This window comes from Ailuropoda melanoleuca, chromosome 16 (assembly GCF_002007445.2).
Source record: "Ailuropoda melanoleuca isolate Jingjing chromosome 16, ASM200744v2, whole genome shotgun sequence".
Taxonomy (NCBI): Eukaryota; Metazoa; Chordata; class Mammalia; order Carnivora; family Ursidae; genus Ailuropoda; species Ailuropoda melanoleuca.
The window spans coordinates 11,906,862-11,913,688 of record NC_048233.1 but is presented as its reverse complement, the minus strand read 5'-3'; positions in this window follow the sequence as shown (position 1 = coordinate 11,913,688).

Here is a 6,827-nt window from a genome sequence, read left to right as displayed (position 1 = left end):
TTTATAAACATGAATATTGTTATTGAATGTTGTCATTTTTAGTCCAGAAAGCCACTGTGAATTTTAAAAGGGAGCACATTGAGTCCTGTATTTACTCAGAAAATGGGAAAGAAAGCCATTTAAAGATTGCTGGCCTTCAAAAACAAACATCATTTTTTTTTTTATTATTCTTTACATCAGAGAAAAAGAACATCACTATATTTATTCCAATTATTTTTCCTTAGGGCCAGATGAAAAGAAGCAAAAATCACAAATACTTTCTAGTCTTTTATTTATTTACTTACTCCCTACTACCACCAGCATCTTTTCCTGGTTATAAAAACATTATTCAGCCTTTTGAAAATAAGTACCTCTGATGTTAGAGATGATAATTCCTCTATTCTTAAAATTGTATCTCACAGTTATTAAAAGACTCATCAAAACAGCCCTGACAAAACCCCCCAACATGCGTTCTACATAAATTGAAAATAAAGTTTGAGCTGTAAATACCAAAAGTCCATCCGCAACTTTCCCCAACTTGCCGCAGAGAAATTCTCATTTCTCAGGGCACTCCTCTTATACCTGCTTGTTATGAATTGTTTGATTAAACAAGCAGTCTGGTTATGGAATCATGAGGGTCTTTGAGGGTTTAAGTGTCTTACATCTTACATTGTCTGTAGTGATATATGATCCTTTTTTCCTTAACAGTCTATTGCTAATGCAGAGTAAAACTTTCTAGATCTTACTGTTGGGGCTTCTCTGAGTGTGAACTCAGTGGAGTTCTTTCCATGCTTGAAAGCCTTTTCTCCACTTTCTTTAACAGCCATGGCCACTGCATTTCTTGCTACTTTTCTCATTTCTCCTTCTCAGTCTCCCTATGAGCTTCCATTGGACTGTCTCTTCCTAAAACATCAGTAATTCCCTAATTCCCTTGATTCCCAACATCTTTTTTTTTTCTCTTTCTCTCCCTGCATGACCTCATCCATTGGCCATGACTAAACTAAAATATGGCTAATGAATCCCAAATCTTAAATCTCCTGCCCACACATGGCCTCTGAGCTTCAGACACATGAATGCAACAGTCTATTCCTCTTGAGGTCCCATACACCTTGAACTTAACATGCTTAAAATCCAACCTATCTTTCCCTGGTGATGTAAATAAGTAGCACTATCATCCACCCATTTGCTAGAGTCAGAAAGCTGACTCAGCCTCGATATTGCCCTCCCCCTTAACAGAACCAGATCTAACTGGCGACTGGTTCTTTTGATTCTAGTCTTATAACATCTCTCGGATATGTCTTCTTTCCCTTTATATTTAGTTCTCCAACTTGTACAAGCGTCTCTCATCTTGCTTTATGTCTTCCTACCCAACGATTCTTTACACAGCAAAATGCACACCTGATCCTGTCATTTCTCCTGCTTAAAATCTTCCAGCGGCCTCCTCACCGCTTGCCTTGAGTAAAGTCCAAGGCCTTTGGTATAGCTTATATGGTCTCTATGATTTTGTTTCTTTCTTTCTTCTTTTTTTTTAAGATTTTATTTATTTATTTGACAGAGAGGGACAGCCAGCGAGAGAGGGAACACAAGCAGGGGGAGTGGGAGAGGAAGAAGGGCTCCTAGCGGAGGAGCCTGATGTGGGGCTCGATCCCATAACGCCAGGATCACGCCCTGAGCCGAAGGCAGATGCTTAACGACTGCGCCACCCAGGCGCCCCTATGATCTTGTTTCTGCTGAGAAGTGTAGGACATATTATTCAGATCCCAATCCTTCCACTTACTGTGTGATTGAACAAGTTCACTGTAAAATGGAGGTAATAGTAATCGTGAGGATTAAATGAGATCATTTGCAAGAAGTGTTAGCTATTATTTTAAATTACAATTAACATTCTTATTGGTAAGTCTTTGGAAAATAGTACTATCATTTCCTTAAGATAAATTCTTAAAGGAGGATTGCTGGGTATGCATTTTTAGACTTTGGAAAGCATATTGCCAAATTGCTCTGCAGAACAGTTACACCAATTTATACTCTCACCAGTGGCATTGAGGAGGCCTCTTCACCACACTCTTGACCTAATCCTGGGATTACCCATTTAAAAAACCTTTGCTGAATTGATAAGTGAAAAGACTTACAGTTCTTATAACTTATTTTATCTATTTACATATTTCTTACAGAAAGATCAGATATACACTGATAACACAGTGTTATTGCTATTTACTCTTTCTCGGTTGTATGTCTTTATTTGACATTGAGGTTTTTTTCTGTTTCTTTCAGAGCTGGGATTTTATGTTTTTGAACTCCTTTACTTCCTTCTTTCCTTCCATGTCCTTAGTAATGAGCATGTGTTTGCTTAACTTAATTGAATGTAATTGAACACTTAATTCCTATTAAGACTTTTAAGTATATGCTTTTGTCTTTTTAAATGAGGAAACTGGAGTTCTGTACTGAGAGTTGGACGACATGTTTCTAATCCCAGTTTAGTCCCTGACCAGCTGTGCATCCTTGGGCAAGCCACTTCACCTCTCTGGACCTTTGCTTTTTTATATGTAACCTGAGTGGGATGGAAATATCTTAGTTATCTTCTAGTTCTCACATCACATAGGTAAAATTTTTCTTTCATGAGGTTTCCTTGGAGGCAAACTCTTGGAATATTCCCTTCTACTCTACCACAAATAATGCTCTCCTCCAATACAGTTTCGTCTCTTTGAGGCAAAACATGCTGCTTTACAGGACTGTGATTCATTTGCATAGTGCCATGAGCCCCAGGACAATAGCAGCCACTACCATCCAAAAGTCACAGCCAAGACTTAAATGTAACGCAGATCTTATTTGTGTGTGTGTGTGTGTGTGTGTGTGTGTGTGTGTGTGTGTGTGTGTGATAGTCCTTTGAAAATCTGTTGAAAGCTAGGGACCCATTCACAGAAAAACCCACATAAGGATAAATTTTAGGGGCCTCCCAGACCCTCAGAAGCCCATCCATATACTCCCTAGGAATACATTAATCCTAGGGCAAGAACATTTGATTTGGGGACATTAAAGGGATCAAAAATGCCTCCTTCCTATTGGAAAAGGGAGCTGCCAGATTAAATAAATATTTATAAAATATTATTCAAACTCTCTTTTCAAAACTAAACTGCTATGGTTACTTACAAATTCTCTCTTCATAAATCAGATCATGTACTCACTGGCTTAAATCTTTTTAGGATAGAATGCGAACTGCTTACCATGCATTACAAGGTCCTGCACAGTCTGGCTCTTCCCTGACCTCGTTTTACACTTTTGAGCCCCACAGGGCCTTTCTTCTGCTCTGGAAGCACACCAACTCCCTCCAAGTCACTCTGCTTCTACAGAAGTTTCAGAATGACCTCTTTCCTCTGCCCACACCACTTCTCTGTTTGCCATCCTTGAGGATGGGTTCAAAGGTCCCCTCCTCATGAATGTCTCCCTCAGCCACCTTGGCCCCTACCCTCGGTCATTTGCTATCACATCATTCAGCTTTCTCCCCACATAGTCCTCTCACAGTGCTGGCCATTGTTTTTATTTGCTTATTGTCTTCTCTCCCCACAAGAACCTTGCTTCCATGAGGGAAGGGGCCTTGCTTCCCTTATTTATAATGAACTCCCAGAGCCAGGCTCGGTGCCTGGCTCATGCTGGTAGTAGGCACTCAATAACCAATAGCTGAATGAATGATTAAGCTTCAGCCAGGGGTGGATTAAAAACAAGGTCTAAGCATGAAAGATTATGGCGTTCCTCCCCCATATTTAACTCTGGCTGAAAACAAGACTGAACTACACACTCGCATGTACTGAAATGAAAATAGCTTCCTTCTAGATTGTCTGATTGTAGGTCATGGGGCCCCTGCTTTGCTGGTGTCCTAAGTATATGAGCTCTTTATCTGCTTTTGGGAAATCTAGCACTCACTCATCCCTTTAAACATCCCAGAAGCAATTTTAGGTTCAGTTTCTCTCTGCCTGTAGAAAACCATGCTAGGATTTTGATAAGTATTGTGTTAAATCTACAGATCAATAGGGGAAGGGAGGAAAAAACAGAATGGGAAGAAATCAGAGAGGGAGACAAACCATGAGACTCTTAATATGGGAAAGAAACTGAGGGTTGCTGGAGGGGAGTTGGGTGGGGGGATGGGGTAACTGGGTGATAGGCATTAAGGAGGCCACGTGATGTGATGAGCACTGGGTGTTATATGCAACTGATGAATTACTGAACTCTACCTCTGAAACTAATGATGTTCTATATGTTGGCTAACTGAATGTAAATAAAAAGTAAATTTATAGATCAATTTGGGAAGAACTGACAATATTTATTATACTGGTTCTTCCAATCCATGAATATAGTGAGTTGCTCCAGTTAATTAGGCCTTCTTTAATTTCACCAGCATTTTATATTTTTCAGCATACAGATCCCATACATGGTTTGTTAGATTTATACTTGAAGATTTCATATTCTTTGGAACAATTGTAAGTGGTATTTAGTTTTTAATTTGTTTCCACATGTTTGTTAGCATATATAGAAGTTCTTTTAGTAGAACAAAGAGAAATGTGCTCTTTAACAAAGTAGACTTGTTCAACATTAACCTGTTGGACGAATAACAAGCTATTCATCCTAACATTCAAGTACCTCATAATGTGTCTCCAAATCTAAATTTAGCCCAGTTCTTAATTGCTACCCACCAATCTCTTCTGCTATTGAAGGGTCTTCTGGTTCCTCACCTGAATACACCTTATTCATTCCATCTCCATGTCTTTGTTCATACAATTTCCACTCTAGAATAGTCCTCCCACTGAGCCCTTTTAATCCAAACTAAATCTTAATTCTCCTTCAAGGATAAGGTCAAAGCTCTTTGGAAGATGCCTTCCCTGACAACCCCAGCCTACATTGTTCTTTTTTTCTGCCGGACTCTTTTAACCAATATTATGTGCCCCTCAATCACTAATTTAGTTTTTAATTAGTTTTTATCTACAACTTGTTTCCCTTATTGGATGCTATATACTGGAGAGGCTCCCATAATAGCTATCATGGTACCACATGCATGGAAGGCCCATAAAGAAGGAGAGAGAAGTTTCAAGATGTGCAGTAGGTAAAGGGCATTTAAAAAAAAAAAAGATTTACTTATTTATTTGAGAGAAAGAGAGAGAGCATGCGCACAGGGGAGGGGCAAAGGGAGAGAGTCTTTTTTTTTATATAATTATTTATTTATGTATTTATTTGAAAGGGAGAGAGAGCACAAACAGGGGAGGGGGAGAGGGAGAGGGAGAAGCAGACTCCCCACTGAGCAGGGAGCCCCACGTGGGGCTCGATTCCAGGACTTTGGGATCATGGCCTGAGCCGCAGAAGCTTAATTGACTAAGCCCTCAGGCACCCAGGTAAAGGGCATTACATACATTCTCCCTGCGACTTTCATCTAGGCAAGATCTGTGCTCTTCACCTGTAGGACAAGGATTCTCTCTTTTCCTTCTTTCCCCCACATTCCATCTCCTCCAACTAAGTAGATTTGAGATGCAGATCATTTTAAACTACCCCTTCAAAAATGTTCTAAAAACAGCAAGCCTATGATTAGATCTTCGGAGGTTTACTCGGAAGAGCACAGGTAGTCCCATTAAAGCTGCAGTAACATCTCCTGGCCACTAGAGGACCGGGAGCAGAGGGAGAGATTGCTTCCTCCCAGCCGATCTTAGAGGTCAAAGGCAGAGGCAGAACGTGGGCTCTGCATCTGTGGCCTTCAGGTTTAATTTACTGCCCAAGTGCTCAGCGGTCTCCCATCTCCAGATGGGCTCCTTTTCCTCCTCTGAAAGATGAGCTGGAGGTTCCCAGAGGCTTACCCCAATACTAACCTTAAGTGATTATCAGTAGGAAGCAATGCACTTTAGTTGCAGGATTTAAAGGCAGAAAACGAGTGCAGAGATGTTTTATCTCTCTAACCCACCCCAAACCTGACTCTCAGTTCTTTGGCTAGTTTAAAAAAAAAAAAAGAAAAAAGTCCCTCAGGCAGTGTCCAAATGGACATTCCACAACAAAGATGCCTTTAGGGACCAATGTCCCAAATCCAGGGCATTGCAAATGGAGTACTTTAGGAGCTAGATTATTCCTACACATAAATTCTGGCTCATGGAGCAGTCCACTCGCAGTGTGCTTTTCCGTCGTTAATCACATCTTTGTTATGTGATATCCACGTGAGTACGTCTCAGTAGAAGCAGCTTCATGCTCAAATGCTCAAAGAACACTAGAATAAAGCTCCGATTGTCCTATTCTCTGATTCCAAGTCCTGGTTTGTCACCAACTCAGGTCTCCAGTTTTCCAGAGTGTAATGCAATCTCGAAACAGAGCTATTTTGATTAATCCACATAGAAAATGCACGAAATGTGTGGAGTGAAAGCAACAAGGGGCTTGCCCCTCTCAAGAGGCAGTGAACCTCTGGTCTGATTTAAAAATGATTCTGTGCTGCCCGGTGTAGAAATCATTTTAGAAGAGAATTTCATACTGCTCGTACTCATTAAATTTGTGAACCTAAATAAGTAAACCTAAAGTAAAATAACGAAAATTAGGAACATTCTTGTGGGGTCTTTCAACGACAAACACTTGTAGATCGCGGAATGCTTGACAACACTGGAGTGATTTTTCTTAAAGTACCTGTAACATACTTTTTACAAGGACGGCAGTGCCCTCTGCATTTGGGATTCATCAGACTTTTGAAGGAGTGATTGCAATTCTCTCAGATCCTTGCGTTTCCTCACGCTGGTGAGGCAGCTGGAAACAGCGCGACCGGGAGGAAAGGGCTCCGCGTCTCGGTCGGGGGGGGGCACCCTTAAATACCTGTTGGGGCGCAGCCCGGGGCC